This window comes from Oncorhynchus nerka, unplaced genomic scaffold (assembly GCF_034236695.1).
Source record: "Oncorhynchus nerka isolate Pitt River unplaced genomic scaffold, Oner_Uvic_2.0 unplaced_scaffold_1450, whole genome shotgun sequence".
Taxonomy (NCBI): Eukaryota; Metazoa; Chordata; class Actinopteri; order Salmoniformes; family Salmonidae; genus Oncorhynchus; species Oncorhynchus nerka.
The window spans coordinates 90,198-114,841 of NW_027039870.1; the positions used below are offsets into that span (position 1 = coordinate 90,198).

The following is a 24,644-nucleotide window of genomic DNA, read 5'->3' on the forward strand; positions in this document are numbered from 1 at the left end:
CACTGTCTCCCATTACCCCTTCTCTCTGCCTCTCTCTACCCCCCCCTCTGTCTCCCATCACCCCTTCTCTCTGTCTTCCTCTCTGTCTCCCATCACCCCTTCTCTTTGTCTTCCTCACTGTCTCCCATTACCCCTTCTCTCTGCCTCTCTCTACCCTCCTCTCTGTCTCCCATCACCCCTTCTCTCTGTCTTCCACTCTGTCTCCCATCACCCCTTCTCTTTGTCTTCCTCACTGTCTCCCATTACCCCTTCTCTCTGCCTCTCTCTACCCTCCTCACTGTCTCCCATTACCCCTTCTCTCTGCCTCTCTCTACCCCCCCCCCTCTGTCCCCCATCACCCCTTCTCTTTGTCTTCCTCTCTGTCTCCCATCACCCCTTCTCTCTGTCTTCCTCTCTGTCTCCCATCACCCCTTCTCTTTGTCTTCCTCTCTGTCTCCCATCATCCCTTCTCTCTGTCTTCCTCTCTGTCTCCCATCACCCCTTCTCTCTGTCTTCCTCTCTGTCTCCCATCACCCCTTCTCTCTGTCTTCCTCTCTGTCTCCCATCACCCCTTCTCTTTGTCTTCCTCACTGTCTCCCATTACCCCTTCTCTCTGCCTCTCTCTACCCTCCTCTCTGTCTCCCATCACCCCTTCTCTCTGTCTTCCACTCTGTCTCCCATCACCCCTTCTCTCTTTGTCTTCCTCTCTGTCTCCCATCACCCCTTCTGTTTGTCTTCCTCTCTGTCTCCCATCACCCCTTCTCTCTGTCTTCCTCTCTGTCTCCCCTCACCCCTTCTCTGTCTTCCTCTCTCTCCCATCACCCCTTCTCTTTGTCTTCCTCTCTGTCTCCCATCACCCCTTCTCTCTGTCTTCCACTCTGTCTCCCATCACCCCTTCTCTTTGTCTTCCTCTCTGTCTCCCATCACCCCTTCTCTCTGTCTTCCTCTCTGTCTCCCATCACCCCTTCTCTCTGTCTTCCTCTCTGTCTCCCATCACCCCTTCTCTTTGTCTTCCTCTCTGTCTCCCATCACCCCTTCTCTTTGTCTTCCTCTCTGTCTCCCATCACCCCTTCTCTCTGTCTTCCTCTCTGTCTCCCATCACCCCTTCTCTCTGTCTTCCTCTCTGTCTCCCATCACCCCTTCTCTCTGTCTTCCTCTCTGTCTCCCATCACCCCTTCTCTCTGTCTTCCTCTCTGTCTCCCATCACCCCTTCTCTCTGTCTTCCTCTCTGTCTCCCATCACCCCTTCTCTCTGTCTTCCTCTCTGTCTCCCATCAACCCTTCTCTCTGTCTTCCGCTCTGTCTCATCAACCATTCTCTCTCCCTCTTTATTCCTCCCTCTCTCTTCTCTTCCATCTTATCACCCCATCTCTGCCTCCCAGCGTACCCATACTTCCTCCACTCCCTCCCTACCTCCCAGCGTACCCGTATCTTCCTCCACTCCCTCTCTACCTCTCTCTACCCCTATCTTCCTCCACTCCCTCTCTACCTCTCTCTACCCGTATCCCAGCCTCCCTTTCAATACTCCCCATCCCCTCTGGTCCTCACCCCCGTAACATCCGCTCTGTCTATTTACAAACTTAATTTACCAAGTCTCTTTTCTCAGCGGTAATAAGACGTCTGTCTTTCATTTTCAACTTGTATTTATTAGTTCTGCGTCACTGAATCTCAGATCTTGTGTGGTTTTGCTGTAGGGGATGGAAGGGAGGGGGGATTACTGGCTATAATAAACAGTGGAATCGGACAAGACATAAAACACAACATAACTATGTAAACATGCTATTATATTTGCCTTAAAGACCTAAATGGTTCATTATTTCTATGTACACATACGTATCTAAACCACCAGCCGCAGACTATAACATGTAGGCTCCATGTCATGTTGGCTCCATGTCATGTAGGCTCCATGTCAGGTAGGCTCCATGTCATCTAGGCTCCATGTCATGTTGGCTCCATGTCATGTAGACTCCATGTCATGTAGGCTCCATGTCATCTAGGCTCCATGTCATGTAGGCTCCATGTCATCTAGGCTCCATGTCATGTAGGCTCCATGTCAGCCTAATCCCACTGTATCCTGTTCAGGTGAACGGTGGATTCTTCACATGGGGAAGCAACTTGTCAACGTTGTCCGACATCAACATCTGCATTCCAACAGGTAACCCGATCCTGCTGGGAACACTATGGCAACGCCAGGCTGCGTCCTGTTTAGGAGGTTGTCGACAGTCAGTGTAGTATATCTAACACCAGCTGTGTGTGTGTTTGTGTGTGTGTGTGACAGTGTAGTATATCTCCCTGCTATGACCTCATGGCCCGTGGCCCGTAAGATATGACAGCTAAGACAAACAGGATAGGCTGGTCCTGGTAGTCCACTATTTGCTGCAGCTGAGGGAGTAGATGTGTTATGTAGGATATGTGGAACAGTGGAGGCTGGTGGGAGGAGCTATAGGAGGACAGGCTCATTATAATGGCTGGAATGTAATAAATGGAACGGTATCAAACGTATGGAAACTACATGATTGACTCCGTTCAATTAATTCTCCATTCTAGCCATTATAATGAGCCCATCCTCCTTTAACTCCTCCCACCAGCCTCCACTGATGTGGAAACATGACTGATCTAAATTGAGAGTATAAAGATATCCCAATATCCTGTCCTACTTTTAAGCTTTAACCAGGGCTGTAACAGACATTATCAATGTCAGATTGACCTAGAACAATCTGTTGTCTCTAATGCTTTATATAGTGTCTTCATACCTTTATATAGTGTCTTCATACCTTTATATAGTGTCTTCATACCTTTATATAGTGTCTTCATACCTTTATATAGTGTCTTCATAACTTTATATAGTGTCTTCATATCTTTATATAGTGTCTTCATACCTTTATATAGTGTCTTCATATCTTTATATAGTGTCTTCTTATCTTTATATAGTGTCTTCATACCTTTATATAGTGTCTTCATACCTTTATATAGTGTCTTCATACCTTTATATAGTGTCTTCTTATCTTTATATAGTGTCTTCATACCTTTATATAGTGTCTTCATACCTTTATATAGTGTCTTCTTATCTTTATATAGTGTCTTCATACCTTTATATAGTGTCTTCATACCTTTATATAGTGTCTTCTTATCTTTATATAGTGTCTTCATACCTTTATATAGTGTCTTCATACCTTTATATAGTGTCTTCTTATCTTTATATAGTGTCTTCTTATCTTTATATAGTGTCTTCTTATCTTTATATAGTGTCTTCTTATCTTTATATAGTGTCTTCATACCTTTATATAGTGTCTTCTTATCTTTATATAGTGTCTTCTTATCTTTATATAGTGTCTTCATACCTTTATATAGTGTCTTCTTATCTTTATATAGTGTCTTCATACCTTTATATAGTGTCTTCTTATCTTTATATAGTGTCTTCATACCTTTATATAGTGTCTTCTTATCTTTATATAGTGTCTTCATACCTTTATATAGTGTCTTCATACCTTTATATAGTGTCTTCTTATCTTTATATAGTGTCTTCATACCTTTATATAGTGTCTTCTTATCTTTATATAGTGTCTTCTTATCTTTATATAGTGTCTTCTTATCTTTATATAGTGTCTTCATACCTTTATATAGTGTCTTCTTATCTTTATATAGTGTCTTCTTATCTTTATATAGTGTCTTCTTATCTTTATATAGTGTCTTCTTATCTTTATATAGTGTCTTCATACCTTTATATAGTGTCTTCTTATCTTTATATAGTGTCTTCTTATCTTTATATAGTGTCTTCTTATCTTTATATAGTGTCTTCTTATCTTTATATAGTGTCTTCATACCTTTATATAGTGTCTTCTTATCTTTATATAGTGTCTTCTTATCTTTATATAGTGTCTTCTTATCTTTATATAGTATCTTCATACCTTTATATAGTGTCTTCATACCTTTATATAGTGTATTCATACCTTTATATAGTGTCTTCATACCTTTATATAGTGTCTTCTTATTACATTTACATTTAAGTGTCTTCTTATCTTTATATAGTGTCTTCTTATCTTTATATAGTGTCTTCATACCTTTATATAGTGTCTTCTTATCTTTATATAGTGTCTTCTTATCTTTATATAGTGTATTCTTATCTTTATATAGTGTCTTCTTACCTTTATATAGGGTCTTCTTGTCTTTATATAGTGTCTTCATACCTTTATATAGTGTCTTCTTACCTTTATATAGTGTCTTCTTATCTTTATATAGTGTCTTCTTATCTTTATATAGTGTCTTCTTATCTTTATATAGTGTCTTCTTATCTTTATATAGTGTCTTCTTATGTTTATATAGTGTCTTCATACCTTTATATAGTGTCTTCTTACCTTTATATAGTGTCTTCTTATCTTTATATAGTGTCTTCATACCTTTATATAGTGTCTTCATACCTTTATATAGTGTCTTCTTATCTTTATATAGTGTCTTCTTATCTTTATATAGTGTCTTCTTATCTTTATATAGTGTCTTCTTATAGTGTCTTTATATAGTGTCTTCTTATCTTTATATAGTGTCTTCTTATCTTTATATAGTGTCTTCTTATCTTTATATAGTGTCTTCTTATCTTTATATAGTGTCTTCTTATGTTTATATAGTGTCTTCATACCTTTATATAGTGTCTTCTTACCTTTATATAGTGTCTTCTTATCTTTATATAGTGTCTTCTTATCTTTATATAGTGTCTTCTTATCTTTATATAGTGTCTTCTTATCTTTATATAGTGTCTTCATACCTTTATATAGTGTCTTCATACCTTTATATAGTGTCTTCTTATCTTTATATAGTGTCTTCATACCTTTATATAGTGTCTTTATTTATATAGTGTCTTCTTATCTTTATATAGTGTCTTCTTATCTTTATATAGTGTCTTCATCTTTATATAGTGTCTTCATATCCTTTATATAGTGTCTTCTTATCTTTATATAGTGTCTTCTTATCTTTATATAGTGTCTTCATACCTTTATATAGTGTCTTCATACCTTTATATAGTGTCTTCTTACCTTTATATAGTGTATTCTTATCTTTATATAGTGTCTTCATACCTTTATATAGTGTCTTCATACCTTTATATAGTGTCTTCTTATCTTTATATAGTGTCTTCATACCTTTATATAGTGTCTTCTTGTCCTGTGTCTGATCTCCAGGTCAGCTGACCATGATCGTGGGCCAGGTGGGTTGTGGGAAGTCATCCCTGTTGCTGGCCATGCTGGGAGAGATGCAGACCCTCAGTGGAAAGGTCTACTGGAGCAAGTGAGTGGTACCAACCGGCATAAGCTACATGTTAGAAGGTCTATAATAGGGTGTAAATCTCTGGGGTCCTCATCTTTATTAGGTACTGAACATGCTGAGGTCCACTCAAAGACCAAGATGGACACATCTCATTTCCTCTTTATCCCTCTCAGTCTCGTTTTGGGTCGTCGTGTCTTTCTAGAGTTGACTAGCTGTCAGACTCGTCCATTAAGTCCATTTGAAATGGGTGTTTCACTGTGCTTCTCCACCAATGCTAATCAAAGCCTTCATCTGTGGAATAAGAAGCCATTCCACCCTCCATCTTGTTGGTCCTGTGTGTTGTCCTTCCTGTGTCTGTGTCTGTCTCTGTGGCTGTGGTTGCTATGGAAGGAGAGCTGGCTGCTCCTCTGTCTCTCTGTACATCGCTCACTGTCTGCTTGCTGGTGACAGCTTTGCCTGAACTTTGACTGTCTAACATCATCTATCTATCTACTCATCTCTATAACACAACCTCAGAGTCACCATCACAAACTGGACCTTTCCATTTTCAACTCTCTGTCTTCACATTTCTCTGTTATTCATATTTTTACAACCAAACAGAATGTCCATCTCCTAGGGCCAAATCTTAATTTGAGATCTGCACTCACATTAATGTACTCTAATGTCAAATTAAGATTTGGTCGTCTGTGATGTTCTGGAGATGGATCTCTGATTAGCATTCATAGCATTAGCATTCATAGCATTAGCATTCATAGCATTAGCATTCATAGCATTAGCATTTAGACTGAAACCTGAGCGGAAGAACAGACACATGCTAATTGCTAACGAACTGGGCGTTGCAGCATTTTCTTGCCAACGACATATTGGCTGGGAGTTAGCGTGATTACGTGTCCAGGAAGTGTTCAATTGTATAATTGAATTAGATTGGATTGGGTTAAGTATTTGTTTGGGTTATTGAATGAATAATACACTTCTGACCGGAAGGTTTTCATTTGGAGCTATTTGGACTGAATGAAAACAGTGGTATTAGTTTGTCGTAGGTTTAGTAACTGTTGATTTGATTGTTCTCCATTAAGTCCCAGCCTGTTAATAAGCTGTAATATACCCTACCAATCTATTAAACACTTCTCTCCTTCATACACTGCTATGAAACATGGTCCATATAGTTCTTTAAAGTTCTCTATGATACTGATGGTGCACCACAGTTACCATTAGAACCACTATGTCTCCTCAATCTGTTTAGAACCATAACGGCTGCTCTTCTTAGCAGTAATTGAAAAATCAAATTGACCTTTCCAAATAAAGTCCACTCTTATGTGAGCGAACGAAGGTGCCAGTCAGTACCATAGCAGGACAGGTAGTCACCACGGGCCGTAGACACTAACCTCAGCTTTGTCTGTGTTCTGTCTTCTTCTGTCGTGGTTGTTTTCTATCTAAATCAGACTGCCTGTGAGTGAGATGCTGCACGAGGCCAACAGGTATTTTCTCCCTCGGGTTACTCTTCCCATCTCATCCCTGTACAGTACATTCTACATTTACAAGTCATTTGGCTATTAGTTGACCATATGAATCCTTTAGTCCCAACACTTAAGTCATTTGGCTATTAGTTGACCATGTGAATCATTTGGGTCTCAACACTTAAGTCAGTTGGCTATTAGTTGACCATGTGAATCATTTGGGTCTCAACACTTAAGTCAGTTGGCTATTAGTTGACTAGTTGAATCATTTAGGCTAGTTTTGAATATACACCAAATATGTGAAAGGACTAGTGGCCCCAAGGACTGGGTTGAGAATGGTTGATTAAGCAGTCGCTGTTATCCCCACTGAATCCCACCCACCCTCATGTAGACCTACATCATTCTAGGAGAAGCCATAACACTATTAGAGCAGACAGTGTCCTGGGCCTGAGACAATGACAGTATCATGACAGTATGCATGCACTGTTGAGGGAGGTCATTCTGTAGATAAAGCTGGATTAAATTGACTCTTGGCTCTCTGTCCAAATGTCTTCGCCCCGATACAGGGCTTTACTATAAAGACACTTCTGCTAGATTTACATTTGAACACACATACGCGACTCTGTACACAGACACACACAAACACACACACACACACACGCACGCGCGTCTTGGTTCAGCTCTTCATGTGTAAAGGAAGTTGAAGTCGAGGTGGCTGTGTCTATCTGGCTGTACAGACTCTAACACATTGAACGTGACTTGCAGTTGTTTTGAGACGGACGGGTCTTTTGAAGAAACCAGGAGGTACCCCTTTTTAAACTTCCTCTGAAGGGACCCTGCCGTCATCCCCTTCCTCCCTTCCACTGCCATCATTCCCTATATCCCTCCATCCCTCCCTCAATCCCCCCTTCCCTGCCATCATTCCCTATATCCCTCCTTCCTCAATCCCTCCCTTCCCCTGCCATCATTCCCTATCCCTCCTTCCCTCAATCCTCCCCATCATTCCCTATCCTCCCTCAATCCCTCTATTCCCCAGCCATCATTCCCTATATCCTCCCTCAATCCCCCTTCCCTGCCATCATTCCCTATATCCTCCTCAATCCCTCCTTCCTGCCATCATTCCCTATATCCCTCCCTCAATCCCTCCATTCCCCTGCCATCATTCCCTATATCCCTCCCTCAACCCCTCCATTCCCCTGCCATCATTCCCTATATCCTCCCTCAATCCCTCCCTCCATTCCTGCCATCATTCCCTATATCCTCTCTCCTCCTCAATCCCTCCTTCCCCTGCCATCATTCCCTATATCCCTCCTCAATCCCTCCTTCCCCTGCCATCATTCCCTATCCCTCCTTCCCTCAATCCCTCCCTTCCCCTGCCATCATTCCCTATATCCCTCCCTCAATCCCCCTTCCTGCCATCATTCCCTCCCTCCCTCAATCCCTCCTTCCCCTGCCATCATTCCCTATATCCCTCCCTCAATCCCTCCATTCCCCCTGCCATCATTCCCTATATCCCTCCCTCAATCCCTCCCCCTGCCATCATTCCCTTTATCCTCCCTCAATTCCTCCATTCCCCTGCCATCATTCCCTATATCCTCCCTCAACCCTCCATTCCCCCTGCCATCATTCCCTATATCCTCCTCAATCCCCCTTCCCCTGCTATCATTCCCTATATCCCTCCCTCAATCCCTCCTTCCCTGCCATCATTCCCTATATCCTCCCTCAATCCCTCCATTCCCTGCCATCATTCCCTATATCCCTCCTCAATCCCTCCCTTCCCCTGCCATCATTCCTTTATCCCTCCCTCAATTCCTCCATTCCTGCCATCATTCCCTATATCCCTCCCTCAACCCTCCATTCCTGCCATCATTCCTATATCCCTCCTCAATCCCTCAATCCTCCTTCCCCTGCCATCATTCCCTTTATCCCTCCTCAATTCCTCCATTCCCCTGCCATCATTCCCCTATCCCTCCTCAACCCTCCATTCCCTGCCATCATTCCCTATATCCCTCCTCAATCCCTCAATCCCTCCCATTCCCCTGCCATCATTCCCTATATCCCTCTCCCCTCCCTCAATCCTCCCTTTCCCTGCCATCATTCCTATATCCTCCCTCAATCCCTCCTTCCTGCCATCATTCCTATCCCTCCCTCAATCCCTCCATTCCCTGCCATCATTCCCTATATCCCTCCCTCAATCCCTCCTTCCCCTGCCATCATTCCCTATATCCTCCCCTCAACCTCCATTCCCTGCCATCATTCCTATATCCCTCCCTCAATCCCTCCTTCCCCTGCCATCATTCCTTTATCCTCCTCAATTCCTCCATTCCTCCATCATTCCCTATATCCCTCCCTCAATTCCTCCATTCACCTGTCATCATTCCTATATCCCTCCCTCAATTCCTCCTTCCCCTGCCATCATTCCCTATATCCTCCTCAATCCCTCCATTCCTGCCATCATTCCTATATCCTCCCTCAATTCCTCCATTCCCCTGCCATCATTCCCTATATCCTCCTCAATTCCTCCATTCACCTGCCATCATTCCCTATATCCTCCCTCAATTCCTCCTTCCCTGCCATCATTCCCTATATCCCTCCTCAACCCTCCATTCCCTGCCATCATTCCCTATCCTCCCTCAACCCCTCCATTCCCCTGCCATCATTCCCTATCCCTCCTCAATCCCTCAATCCCTCCGTTCCCTGCCATCATTCCCTATATCCCTCCCTCAATCCCTCCATTCCCCTGCCATCATTCCCTATATCCCTCCCCCAATCCTCCATTGCCCTGCCATCATTCCTATATCCCTCCCTCAATCTCTCAATCCCTCCCATTCCCCCTGCCATCATTCCCTATATCCCTCCTCAATCCCTCCATTCCCCTGCCATCATTCCCTATATCCTCCTCAATCCCTCAATCCTCCTTCCTGCCATCATTCCTATATCCTCCTCAATCCCTCCATTGCCTGCCATCATTCCCTATATCCTCCTCAATCCCTCCTTCCCCTGCCATCATTCCTATATCCCTCCCCAACCCCTCCATTCCCTGCCATTCCCTATATCCCTCCCTCAACCCTCCATTCCCTGCCATCATTCCTTTATCCTCCCTCAACCCCTCCATTCCCCTGCCATCATTCCCTATATCCCTCCCTCAACCCAATCCCTCCATTCCCTGCCATCATTCCCTATATCCTCTCTCCTCCCTCAATCCCTCCATCCCTGCCATCATTCCCTATATCCTCCTCAATCCTCCTTCCCCTGCCATCATTCCCTATCCCTCCCTCAATCCATTCCCCTGCCATCATTCCCTATATCCCTCCCCCTCAATCCCTCCTTCCCTGCCATCATTCCCTATATCCCTCCCTCAACCCCTCCATTCCCCTGCCATCATTCCCTATATCCCTCCTCAATCCCTCCTTCCCCTCATCATTCCTTTATCCCTCCCTCAATTCCTCCATTCCCCTGCCATCATTCCTATATCCTCCCTCAGTTCCTCCATTCACCTGCCATCATTCCCTATATCCCTCCCCTCAATTCCTCCTTCCCCTGCCATCATTCCTATCCCTCCTCAATCCCTCCTTCCCTGCCATCATTCCTATATCCCTCCCTCAATCCCTCCATTCCCCTGCCATCATTCCTATATCCTCCCTCAATTCCTCCATTCCCCTGCCATCATTCCTATATCCCTCCTCAACCCCTCCATTCACCTGCCATCATTCCTATCCTCCCTCAGTTATCCCTCCCTCCCTCAACCCCCTCCATTCCCCTGCCATCATTCCCTATCCTCCTCAATCCCTCCCTTCCCTGCCATCATTCCCTATCCCTCCTCCCCTCAATCCCCTCCATTCCCCTGCCATCATTCCTATATCCCTCCCTCAATCCCTCCATTCCCCTGCCATCATTCCCTATATCCTCCCCCAATCCCTCCATTGCCCTGCCATCATTCCCTATATCCCTCCCTCAACCTCTCAATCCACTTCCCATGCCATCATTCCCTATATCCCTCCCTCAATCCCTCCATTCCTGCCATCATTCCCCTATATCCTCCCTCAATCCCTCAATGCCTCCTTCCCCTGCCATCATTCCTATATCCCTCCTCAATCCCTCCTTCCTGCCATCATTCCCTATATCCCTCCCCCAACCCTCCATTCCCTGCCATCATTCCTATATCCTCCCTCAACCTCCATTCCCCTGCCATCATTCCCTTTATCCCTCCTCAACCCCTCCATTCCCCTGCCATCATTCCCTTTATCCTCCTCAACCCCTCCATTCCCCTGCCATCATTCCTATATCCTCCTTCCCTGCCATCATTCCCTATATCCTCCTGATCCCTCCTTCCCTGCCATCATTCCTATATCCTCCCTCAATCCCTCCCTTCCCCTGCCATCATTCCTATTCCTCCTCAATCCCTCCATTCCCTGCCATCATTCCCTATATCCCTCCTCAACCCCTCCATTCCCTGCCATCATTCCTATATCCCTCCCTCAACCCCTACATTCCCTGCCATCATTCCCTTTATCCCTCCTCAACCCCTCCATTCCCCTGCCATCATTCCCTATCCCTCCTCAATCCCTCCTTCCCCTGCCATCATTCCCTATATCCCTCCCTCAACCCTCCGTTCCTGCCATCATTCCTCAATCCCTCCATTCCCTGCCATCATTCCCTATATCCCTCCCTCAACCCCTCCATTCCCCTGCCATCATTCCTATATCCCTCCCTCAACCCCTCCATTCCCCTGCCATCATTCCCTATATCCTCCTCAATCCCTCCATTCCCTGCCATCATTCCTATATCCCTCCCTCAACCCCTCCATTCCCTGCCATCATTCCCTATATCCTCCCCAACCCCTCCATTCCCCTGCCATCATTCCTATATCCCTCCCTCAACCCCTCCATTCCCCTGCCATCATTCCCTTTATCCCTCCTCAGTTCCTCCATTCCCCTGCCATCATTCCCTTTATCCCTCCTCAGTTCCTCCATTCCCTGCCATCATTCCCTATATCCCTCCCTCAACCCCTCCATTCCCTGCCATCATTCCTATATCCTCCCTCAATCCCTCCATTCCTGCCATCATTCCTATATCCTCCCCTCAACCCCTCCATTCCCCTGCCATCATTCCCTATATCCCTCCCTCAACCCCTCCATTCCCCTGCCATCATTCCCTATATCCCTCCCTCAACCCTCCATTCCCCTGCCATCATTCCCTATATCCCTCCCTCAATCCCTCCTTCCCCTGCCATCATTCCCTATATCCTCCTCAACCCCTCCATTCCTCAGTCATGGTGATCATTGAGTTGTTACTAGCTGGTCGTGGGTGAGTCGTGAGTGAGTCGTGGAGTGTTTGTGTGCTTCCATGCTGGGAGTCTGGGTCAGAAGTTACTGACTGAAAAGGCAGTTAAAGGGATAGAGATATATTTTGACACTGTGGATTCACCTCCACAGTATGTTTTCAACAGGAGACAATAGGAATACAGTACACAAAGAGACCAACATCCTGGTTAGTGTGCATGACCCATAGCTAACGTCTTCATTCTCTCTTTCTCTTATATCGTACAATTACTCAGCCATTAATAACAGCTAAGGCATATGGTGGCATATAACATATGGTGGTGGGAACACTGGTACACAATGGTACACAAAGCACTGTGCCTTCAGATACATAATGCTCTTATCCTCAAGCATATCCTTTGGGTAGTTCTTTGGGTAGTTCTGCTGCACATCCAACAAGATCAACAAACTGGACTCCCAGCACATTGTTGTTATTTTGGTTCAACTCTTCCAGCTCATCATTAACCTGTGTTAGAAACCTAAACCCACTTCCCCCACTCACCGCTTGATGTGCCTCAATGTTGACGTCTCAAAGATTACCCCTCCCCTACCTCCATGTTTGTAGTTTGAGCTCTCTCTCTTCTGCCTCCATTTCCCATAATGCCTCAGTAAGAACAGGTACTCTGTGGGCTACGCTACCCAGAAGTCTTGGCTGCTGAATGCCACCGTGGAGGATAACATCACGTTTGGCAGTCCCTTCAACAAACAGAGGTAAAACACCACTCTCTACTCTACCATACTCTACCCTACTCTACTTTACTCCACTCTACTCTCTACTTTACTGTACTGTCCTCTACTCCACTCTATTCTACTTTACTGTACTCTCTCCTCTACTCTACTTTTAACTCTACTCTAACCTACTGTACTGTACTGTACTGTACTCTAAGCTACTCTACTCTACTCTCATCTCCTCTCCTCTACTCTACTTTACTATACTGTACTCTACTCTACCCTAATCTACTGTACTGTACTTGCCTCTACTCTACACTTCTCTACTCTACTCTACTCTAACATACTGTACTGTACTGTACTGTACTCTAACCTACTCTACTGTACTCTCCTCTACTCTACTCTAACCTACTCTACTCTAACCTACTGTACTGTACTGTACTCTACTCTAACCTACTGTACTGTACTCTGCTCGACTCTACTCTAACCTACTGTACTGTACTGTACTCTACTCTAACCTACTGTACTGTACTCTACTCGACTCTACTCTAACCTACTGTACTGTACTCTACTCTAACTTACTGTACTGTACTCTAACTACTCTACTGTACTCTCTACTCTACTCTACTCTAACCTACTCTATTGTACTGTACTGTACTCTACTCTAACCTACTCTACTGTACTCTCCTCTACTCTACTCTACTCTAACCTACTCTACTGTACTGTACTGTACTGCTCTCTAACCTACTGTACTGTACTCTCCCTCTCCTACTCTACTTACCCTACTTTACTGTACTGTACTGTACTCTACTGTACTCTACTCTAACCTACTCTGCTGTAGTCTCCTCTACTCTACTCTAACCTACTCTAATCTACTGTACTGTACTGTACTGTACTGTACTGTACTCTAACCAACTCTACTGTACTGTACTCTACTGTACTCTACTCTACCCTACTTTACTGTACCCTACTCTACTGTACTCTACTCTAACCTACTGTGCTGTACTCTCCTCTACTCTACTCTAACCTACTCTACTGTACTGTACTGTACTCTAATCTACTCTACTGTACTGTACTCTACCCTACTCTACTGTACTGTACTCTACTGTACTCTACTCTACCCTACTGTACTCTACTCTACTCTACCCTACTTTACTGTACCCTACTCTACTGTACTCTACTCTAACCTACTCTACTCTACTCTAACTCTACTCTGCTGTACTCTACTCTACTGTACTGTACTCCACTCTACTGTACTGTACTGTACTCTAACCTACTCTACTGTACTGTACTCTACTCTACTCTAACCTACTGTACTGTACTGTACTCTAAGCTACTGTACTGTACTGTACTGTACTCTAACCTACTGTACTGTACTCTCCTCTACTCTACACTTCTCTACTCTAACCTACTCTACTCTAACCTACTGTACTGTACTGTACTCTACTCTAACCTACTGTACTGTACTCTACTCGACTCTACTCTAACCTACTGTACTGTACTCTAACTACTCTACTGTACTCTACTCTACTCTACTCTAACCTACTTTACTGTACTGTACTGTACTCTTACCTACTGTACTGTACTGTACTCTAACCTACTCTGCTGTACTCTCCTCTACTCTACTCTAACCTACTATACTCTAACCTACTCTACTGTACTGTACTCTACTCTACTCCTACTTTACTGTACCCTACTCTACTCTACTGTACTCTACTGTACTCTACTCTATCCTACTGTACTCTACTCTACCCTACTTTACTGTACCCTACTCTACTGTACCCTACTCTAACCTACTCTACTCTAACCTACTCTACTCTACTGTACTGTACTCTAACCTACTCTACTGTACTGTACTCTACTCTACCCTACTCTACTCTACTCTACTGTACTCTACTCTACCCTACTCTACTGTACTCTACTCTACTGTACTGTACTCTACTCTACTGTACTGTACTCTGCTGTACTCTACTCGACTGTACTCTACTGTACTGTACTCTACTGTACTCTACTCGACTGTACTCTACTCTACTGTACTCTACTGTACTCTACCCTACTGTACTCTACTGTACTCTAACCTACTCTACTCTACTCTAACCTACTCTCCTCTACTCTAACCTACTCTACTCTACTGTACTGTACTCTAACCTACTCTACTGTACTGTACTCTACTCTACCCTACTCTACTCTACTGTACTCTGCTGTACTCTACTCTACTGTACTCTACTCTACCCTACTCTACTGTACTCTACTCTACTGTACTGTACTCTACTGTACTCTACTGTACTGTACTCTACTGTACTCTACTCGACTGTACTCTACTGTACTGTACTCTACTGTACTCTTCTGTACTCTACTCGACTGTACTCTACTGTACTGTACTCTACTGTATTCTACTCGACTGTACTCTACTGTACTCTTCTCTACTGTACTCTACTGTATTCTACTCTACTGTACTCTACTGTACTGTACTCTACTGTACTCTTCTGTACTCTACTCGACTGTACTCTACTGTACTCTACTGTACTCTACTCTACTGTACTCTTCTCTACTGTATTATCTGCTGCTCCTCAACACCATTCATCAATGTAATTAAGACTAGACCAATGTTTGTGTTTGGTTAATTCACTTGGTCATGCATCAGCTGAGATGTACTTTTAATGACACTAATTAGATGGTCCATCAGATTGCTATCACTCTTGATGCTTCTTGAGGCTGATGCTGGCTTATATCTCTTCTCTAATGACGACTGTTTTCCTGTGCTGTTGAATCCCTTAGTTTCCAAGGCAGCCATGTTTCTAACTGTGTCTTAATAGAGGGTGTTGTCAGTCTGATGCCCTGCTGTGTGTCTCAGATACAAGACTGTGATTGACGCCTGCTCCTGCAGCCTGATGTAGACCTCCTGCCCTTCGGAGACCAGACGGAGATCGGAGAGAGGGTACTGAAACACTGGCTAAATTATTACATTATTATAATCACCTCAGTATTATTGTGGTTTTTTATCACTGTCTATTCTCATCTTTTTAAGCACAAGCCCCATCTCTTACCTCAGACACAATGACATATTATACCAAGAACTAGTAGTGAACAGTGATTTGTGTCCGATTCCTTGTGTACCTGGCTACTCTTCTTAACAGTGTGTTTTTCTCCCAGGGGATCAACCTGAGTGGAGGCCAGAGACAGAGGATATGTGTGGCTCGGGCTCTCTACCAGAACACCAACATCGTCTTCCTGGTGAGTCAATGAATGATAAAGTGCTTTATCTATTGACTTCAATAGAAGATCCATTTCCTGTTGAGTTCACTGGAAGAGGCTGGAAGCTCTCCCTCAAGGATGCCTTCTCAGAATAGTCAGACAGAGCCAGGGTGTTCTAGAGTGTTCTCTTTGTGTTCTAGGGTGTTCTCTATGTGTTCTAGGGTGTTCTCTAGTTGTTCTAGGGTGTTCTAGAGTGTTCTCGTTGTGTTCTAGGGTGTTCTTGTTGTGTTCTAGGGTGTTCTCTAGGTGTTCTAGGGTGTACTAGGGTGTTCTCTAGGTGTTCTAGGGTGTTCTCTAGGTGTTCTAGGGTGTACTAGGGTGTTCTCCAGGTATTCCACATTGTTTTCTGTGTTCTCGGGTGTTCTCTGGGTTTTCTATGGTGTTTTAGGGTGTTTTCTCTAGGTGTTTTAGGGTGTTCTCTAGGTATTCTAGGGTGTTCTCTATGTGTTATTGTGTGTTATCTAGGTGTTCTAGGGTGTTCTCTATGTGTTCTAGGATGTTTTCTATGTGTTTTGGGGTGTTATATAGGTGTTCTAGGGTGTTCTCTATGTGTTTTAGGGTGTTCTCTATGTGTTTTAGGCTGTTCTCTATGTGTTCTAGGGTGTTCTCTAGGTGTTCTAGGGTGTTCTCTAGGTGTTCCAGGGAGAGCCAAATAGAGCCAAAGACAGGGACACCCTTTTCTATTCCCTAAACAGTACACTGCTTTTGGGACAGTGTGTGAGTAAGGATGAACTATATCGGGAATAGGGTGTGATTTCAGAGGCAGCCAGGGGAGATCCAGGGAGGGCCAGCCAGCCTCCCTCTGTATGGGAACGGGAGGAGCAGCAGGTGGGATGGATCTCTGTCCGCAGGCCTCTCTTGTAACCATACCATACTGCTGACAAGAGTTGTCATGTCGTTTACCGGCATCCCTCTGCTCTGCCATCTGGCCTGACTATCCCTCTGCTCTGCCATCTGGCCTGACTAGCCATATACACACTTACACACGTACACACACACACACGTACACACAATCACACACGTACACACAATCACACACACACACGTACACACAATCACACACACACGTACACACACACACACACGTACACACAATCACACGCACGCACACACACACGTACACACACACACGCACGTACACACGTACACACACACACGTACACACACACACTTTCCCGTCTCTCGCTGCTACAGACAACTCTATGTACATCTACATCCCATTTCTTCCTACTCCTGTGTGATGTCCTCATCTGTTTGTGTTCCCACATCATTCCTTGTGGCAACTGTTAATTAGATGTGTAACCTCCGCCCCTGATACAGCCTCTCTGGCTGTCGGGATAGGACCGGCACGTTCCTCCATACGTAGCTCAGCTCACACTGACAAATAAGGAAATCGCACTCTAAAGTGCTGTATTAATACACAGTGGGACTGCAGAGTGAACACCCAGCTAGAAGCCACATCTATTAGCTAAGTACGTCTTTAGACGTCTTGTCTCCTAATGAGGTGTCTATCATGCTGTGTCTGATGATCTCAGACCTTCTGCCCTCAGGACTGTTTACGTGTCTCAGTGCTGTACAGTATAAAGACTAAGTCATCCTAGGGTAATACATTGGTGTTTATTCAGGTTCCGGGGGTCCTCTGGGAACTAGGTTTGATTGACTGTATGTCCTGAGGTCATCTGAGACCTGTGAATTAAACGTGCTGTGACTTAATATGAATAAAGGATGATCTCCTGTTAAAAAAACATAATTGAATCCACAGTCTTTCACTCCGATACGCTCTGATCTGATTGGATCGTCCATGTTGTCTCTGACCCTGATCTCTGACCTTAACCCTCAGGATGACCGTTCTCAGCGCTGGACATCCACCTGAGTGACCACCTGATGCAGGAGGGCATCCTGGTTCCTACAGGATGATAAACGCACCGTGGTCCTGGTCACACACAAACTGCAGTACCTCATCCACGCTGACTGGGTGAGCATCTCAACAGTCTGCTGTGGATTCCTCTCTACCGTTTGCACTGGGTCTGTATTCATAAAGCATCTTAGAGTAGGAATGCTGCTGATACAGGATCAGTTTTTCCTTTCGATCATAATAAAGAGTATGACACGGACGGGCGGGGGACCTGATCCTAGATCAGCATTCCTACCCTGAGACGGTTTGTTTATAAGGGTCCTGATTTTTACACGGTTCTCTCTGTGTCCCAGATCATAGCCATGAAGGATGGCTCAGTGCTGAGGGGAAGGCACTCTGAAGGACATTCAGACTCATGATGTAGAGCTGTATGAACACTGGAAGACCCTGATGAACAGACAGGACCAGGAACTAGAGAAGGTCATATTCACTTCTTTTACTCTCCTACTGACAGACGGTCTGTAACAGAGGAGGCTGGTGGGTGGAGTTATAGGAGGACGTGTAGGAGCTCATTGTAAAGGCTGGTATGGAATTAATGGAACGGAGCCAACACATGGAAACAACGTGTTTGACCATTGCATTTATTCCAGCCATTACAATGAGCCTGTCCTCCGATAACTCCTCCCACCAGCCTCCTCTGCTCTGTAATGTGTAGTGTAGCTAATTTACCTGCCAACCAACCTAACAACAGTTGTATCTGTACTGCAGGACACTGAGATTGATAACTGTCAGACTGCTCTGGAGAGGAAGACCCTGAGAAGAGCTTTCTACTCCAGAGAGGCCAAGAACCAGGTCGACGATGACGAAGAAGGTGAAATGCATTGTCAAACACTGTATCTCATACAGTTAAGTTCTGTTACGACATATGGCAATAATCACTCCTTCTCTCGTCCCTGACAGAGGAGGAAGAGGAGGAGGAAGAGGACGACAACATGTCGACGACCACCAGTCGGCGCTCTAAGATCCCGTGGAGGGTGGGTGCTGGCAGTACCTGTCCTCTGGTGGCTTCCTCATGGTCTTCCTCATGGTCTTCTCCAAGCTGCTGAAACACTCGTCCATGGTCGCCATCGACTACTGGCTGGCCGAATGGACTTCTAAAGGCAATGTCCCAGTCAATGGGACTGCTAATGGCGATGGCCCAGTCAATGGGACTGCTAATGACGATGCTCATGGATATGCCCCAGACTTTGGAAATGTTACAAGAGACTTTGTCAATGACTCTGCAGCAGCTGTCTTCTCCAATCGACAAACTCAGCGGTGAGATATGAACACCTTTCACAACCAGTACTCAGTGTTAGTGGAAGTGAGTAAGGCCTGTTGAAATCCTGATATCTGACCGAATGTGTCTTTGTGGTGTATAATGTGATTACTAGGCTGGTCAGCCTGACTCTACTTTCTTTGTGGTGTATTATGTGATTACTAGGCTGGTCAGCCTGACTCCTACTATGTGTCTTTGTGGTGTATTATGTGGTTACTAGGCTGGTCAGCCTGACTCCTACTATGTGTCTTTGTGGTGTGTTATGTGATTACTAGGCTGGTCTGCCTGACTCCTACTATGTGTCTTTGTGGTGTATTATGTGGTTACTAGGCTGGTCTGCCTGACTCCTACTATGTGTCTTTGTGGTGTATTGTGTGGTTACTAGGCTGGTCTGCCTGACTCCTACTATGTGTCTTTGTGGTGTGTTATGTGATTACTAGGCTGGTCTGCCTGACTCCTACTATGTGTCTTTGTGGTGTGTTATGTGATTACTAGGCTGATCTGCCTGACTCCTACTATGTGTCTTTGTGGTGTATTGTGTGGTTACTAGGCTGGTCTGCCTCACTCTCTGACTATGTGTTCCTGGGTGGTTGCTATCATCATCCACGCTGGTCTGCCTGGCACACTTCACTATGATACCCACGGGATAGCCCTCACCTATCAGATCTGATCACACACCTCTATCAGACTGTGGATACCCACGTCACCTATCAGTTCCTCACCTATCTGATACCTGCTGCCACGACACACCTCCAGGTAGCTAGCACCTGTATCAGATACCCACCACAACAAGATCCCACGTACCACCTCACCTATCAGATACCCACCAACCTCACCTATCAGGTAACCTGCTCAACAAGATCATCCACCACACCTATCAGGTACCCACGACACACTCACCTATCAGATACCCACGACACACCTCACCTACCAGGTACCCACGACACACCTCACCTATCAGATACCCACGACACACCTCACCTATCAGATACCCACGACACACCTCACCTATCAGATACCCACGACACACCTCACCTATCAGATACCCACGACACACCCTCACCTATCAGATACCCACGACACACCTCACCTATCAGATACCCACACCTCACCTATCAGGTACCCACGACACACCCTCACCTATCAGATACCCACGACACACCTCACCTATCAGATACCCACGACACACCTCACCTATCAGGTACCCACGACACACCTCACCTATCAGGTATCCACGACACACCTCACCCATCAGGTACTCACGACACACCTCACCTATCAGGTACCCACGACACCCTCACCCATCAGGTACCCACAACACACCTCACCTATCAGGTACCTCGACACACCTCACCTATCAGGTACCCACAACACACCTCACCCATCAGGTACTCACGACACACCTCACCTATCAGATACCCACGACACACCTCACCTATCAGGGTACCCACGACACACCTCACCTATCAGGTACCCACGACACACCTCACCTATCAGATACCCACGACACACCTCACCTATCACGTACTAACACACCCTCACCTATCAACCCACACACACCACACTCATCACGTACCCACGACACACCTCACCCACGTACGACACACCTCACCTATCAGGTACCACGACACACCTCACCTATCAGGTACCACGACACACCACCTATCAGGTACCACGACACACCTCACCTATCAGGTACCACGACACACCTCACCTATCAGGTACCCACGACACACCTCACCTACAGATTCTTATACTCTTTATGACATCATCCGTGTTGAAATAGAAGGGAACTGAATAGTTGAACCAGAAAGAATGTGTTGAATAATTTATTATTTTTTTTTAAATCACATTTTATATATTTTTCAGACTAATATTTGAAATAATATATATTTTGAATCTCTTCTCAGGTTCTTTGACGTGACCCCTTTGGGCCAGATCCTGAATCGTTTCTCAGCTGACACCAACATCATAGATCAGGTGATTCTGAAAAGGATGTTCACCCTCAGTAGATTGATCTGTTGACTTATTTCAGTCAGGAGTACTAGGTAAAGTACCTAGTGGTTAAGAGTGTTGGGACAGTAACCAAATGGTCGCTGGTTCAAATCCACATCCGACTAGGTGAACAATCTGTCGATGTGCCAATGAGCAGGCACTAAACCCTCATTTCTCCTGTAAGTCGCTCTGGGATAAGAGCGACCACCAAATGCCAAACTGTTAAATGAGTACTGTGGGAATCCTCTACTCATGAAGCTGTCTGATGAAGGATCTGTCTTTGGCCATGGTGTGATTGGACAGACTCCAGTGCTGCTCTCCAGCTGGGCTTTGCCCTGAGTGGCCTTAAGATTACAGCTCACACAAATATTAACAGTTTGTCAGTCATTTGCAGGCGTCAGAATTAGTCCATTGTTGAGATGAGTCAATGTCCCACGTCATTATATTACGTCCCTCAGGTGACCTCAGATCGTTAAAGAGGACGACATTGAGGTCCAGAGCGTAGGTCAGAAATGTGGCACTGACATGATACTATCTCCTCCTCTCTCTCTATCCCCCTCTCTCTCTATCTCCCCCCTCTCTCTCTATCCCCCCTCTCTCTATCTCTCCCTCTCTCTCCCCCTCTATCTCTGTCTATCCCCCTCTCTCTATCTATCTCCTCCCTCCCCCTCCTATCTCTCTATCTCCTCCCTCTCTCTCTATCTCTCTCTCTCTCTATCCCCCTCCCTCTCTCTATCCCCCTCTCTCTCTCTCTCTATCCTCTCTCTCTCTATCCCCCCCATCTCTTTATCCCCCTCTCTCTCTATCCCCCCCTCTCTCTCTATCCCCCTCCTCTCTCTCTACTCCTCCTCTCTCTCTATCCCCCTCTTTCTCCTATCCCCCTCTCTCTCTCTCTCTATCCCCCTCTCTCTTCTCTCTCTCTATCCCCCTCTCTCTATCCCTCTCTCTTTATCCCCCTCTCTCTCTCTCATCCCCCCCTCTCTCTCTCCTCCTCTTATCCCCTCTCTTCTCTATCCCCTTCTCTCTATCCCCCCTCTCTTCCTCTTGCTCTCTCTCTCTATCCCCCCTCTCTCTCTCTCTATCCCCCTCTCTCCCCCCTCTCTCTATATCCCCCTCTCTCCCCTCTGCCCCCCTCTCTCTCTCTACTCTCCCCCTCTCTCTATCCCCCCCTCTCTCTCTCTCTCTCTCCCTCTCTCTCTATCTCTCTACCCCCTCTCTATCTCCCCTTCTCTCTCTCCCCCCTCTCTCTCTATCTCCCTCTCTCCCTCTCTCTCTCTCTCCCCATCTCTCTCTATCCCCCTCTCTCTCTCTCTCTATCCTCTCTCTCTCCCCTCTCTCTCTCTCTCTATCCCCCTCTCTCTCTCTCTCTCTCTCTCTCTATCCCCTCTCTCTCTCTCTATCCCCCCTCTCTCTATATCCCCCTCTCTCCCCCTGCCCCCTCTCTCTCTACCCCCCTTTCTCTTTCTATCCCCCCTTCTCTCTCTCTCTCCCCCTCTCTCTATCTCCCCTCTCTCTCTCTACCCCCTCTCTATCTCCCCTCTCTCTCCCCCTCTCTCTCCCTTCTCTCCCTCTCTCTCTCTCTCTACCTCTCTTCCTCCCCCTCTCTCTCTCTCCCTCTCTCTCCCTCTCTCTCTCTCTCTATCCCCCCTCTCTCCCCCTCTCTCTCCCCCCTCTCCCTCTCTCCCCTCTCTATCCCCCCTCCCTCTCTCTCTCTCCCCTCTCTCTCTCCCCTCGCCTCTCTCCCCATCTCTCTCTCCCCCTCTCTCTCTCCCCCTCTCTCCTCCCCCTCTCTTTCTTTCCTCCTATCCTCTCCCTCTCCCCCTCTCTCCCCCTCTCCCTCTCTCTCTCCTCCCCTCTCTCCCTCCTCTATCCCTTTCCAGCATCCCTCCTGCTCCTGGGAGTCTTTGACCCGCTCCACTCTGCTTTGCCTGTCAGCTATCGGGCTTCAGCTGCTTCGTCACCCCAAGCTTCCTCATCGCTCTGATTCCTCTGGCTGTGTCCTTCTTTACTTTATACAGAAGTACTTCCGGTCGCCTCAAAGTGAGTTCACTGGGCAGACCTGGTCCATTTCAGCTCAATGTAGTTTCCTTTACAGTATCACAACAGCATCACAACTTCAAATTCTCTCTCTCCTCAAACTATCTTATCTGTCTCTCTGTCAGGGACTACCTGGTGCTGTCATTTATACTATGCTTTTCGTCTCTGTTTCCACATTGTCCAGACTTTTTCTTCATTTTCTCTCAGGGACCTTCAGGACTTAGATGACTCCACCCAGCTTCCTCTGCTCTGCCACTTCTGAGACTGCAGAGGACTCACCACCATCCGAGCATTCAGGCCAGTGTACCATACACACACACATGCACACACACAGGCACACACACACACACGCACACACACACACGTGTGACAGAGGGAAATTTCACCCAGAGCATCGTTACACAACATACTCAAGAAGCACTTATAGGTTTTAGAAGGCAGTGACACTGTACTTAGCGATCCGAAACCTCGAAACAAAGTGGTGGATTTGTTGACACTGGAGGTTAATTCCTTTGCGTATATGTAATATTAGTGTGAACAACTTGAATCCCATCTAGAGGTCTTCCAACCCATCCAGAACCATTCATTCATGGAGGAAGGAGGACATCACAAACCCAAATCTTTCTCTTGATCCAGAATGACATGAATCCCACTCCAAACAGTTCACGAACATTCCTCCTTTTCCCCAGAATGGTGGTAATCCAACAGTAAACAGCTCACACGGTTACTACCCCTCAGACAGCCTCTTCCTCCCTGAAGACTTCCTCATCTTGGCAGCACTGTGGCTTCTCTCTCTTTCTCTCTTGGCCCAATGTTAGATGTCACTTAGCTATGTAGCAGCCATGGTCCAACTCCCATCATCAGGCACCATAGTCCAGTCCTGAAACAATCCCACTTCAGTGTTTGTCTAACGGAGGTGGTTCTATGAACCATAACCAGGACTGGGACCTGGAGACGTGCGGACGAACACAGTCTAGACGCCGGGTTCAAACCTGGTCACATGGGAAATAATCTGGTAGGTATTAGCTATATTTATTTTCCATTTGTTCTTCAGACATGAATCTCGATTCAAGCAGAAGATGCTGGAGCTGACAGATACCAACAACACAGCCTACCTGTTCCTCTGCTGCCAACCGCTGGTTGAGGTCAGAACGGTGAGAGAACATTCATGTCCATGATTCAACCATGACATTATTAATAAGATATGGGACTATTGTCATACTAATGGTATCTTACTGAGTATTCAACACAATACTCCCTGGTTTCTTATCACACTGAGCTGCACAATTAGAAGAAATGCTGTGTTGAATTCACAACTTCAAATTTCTAACTATCTTATCTGTCTCTCTCTAACTATCTTATCTGTCTTCTCTAACTATCTTATCTAATTTCTAACTATCTTATCTGTCTCTCTCTCTCTAACTATCTTATCTGTCTCTCTCTCTCTCTAACTATCTTATCTGTCTCTCTCTCTCTCTTCTAACTATCTTATCTGTCTCTCTC

The 24,644-nt window shown here is 45.7% G+C and overlaps 2 pseudogenes; both read left to right on the forward strand.

The window, feature by feature from the left end:
* LOC135568618 (ATP-binding cassette sub-family C member 9-like) overlaps positions 1 to 19,122 on the forward strand; it is a 32,703-nt pseudogene extending 13,581 nt beyond the window's left edge.
* A 561-nt stretch (positions 19,123 to 19,683) lies between these two features.
* LOC135568617 (ATP-binding cassette sub-family C member 9-like) lies at positions 19,684 to 24,295 on the forward strand (annotated as a pseudogene).
* The last annotated feature ends 349 nt before the right edge of the window (positions 24,296 to 24,644 follow it).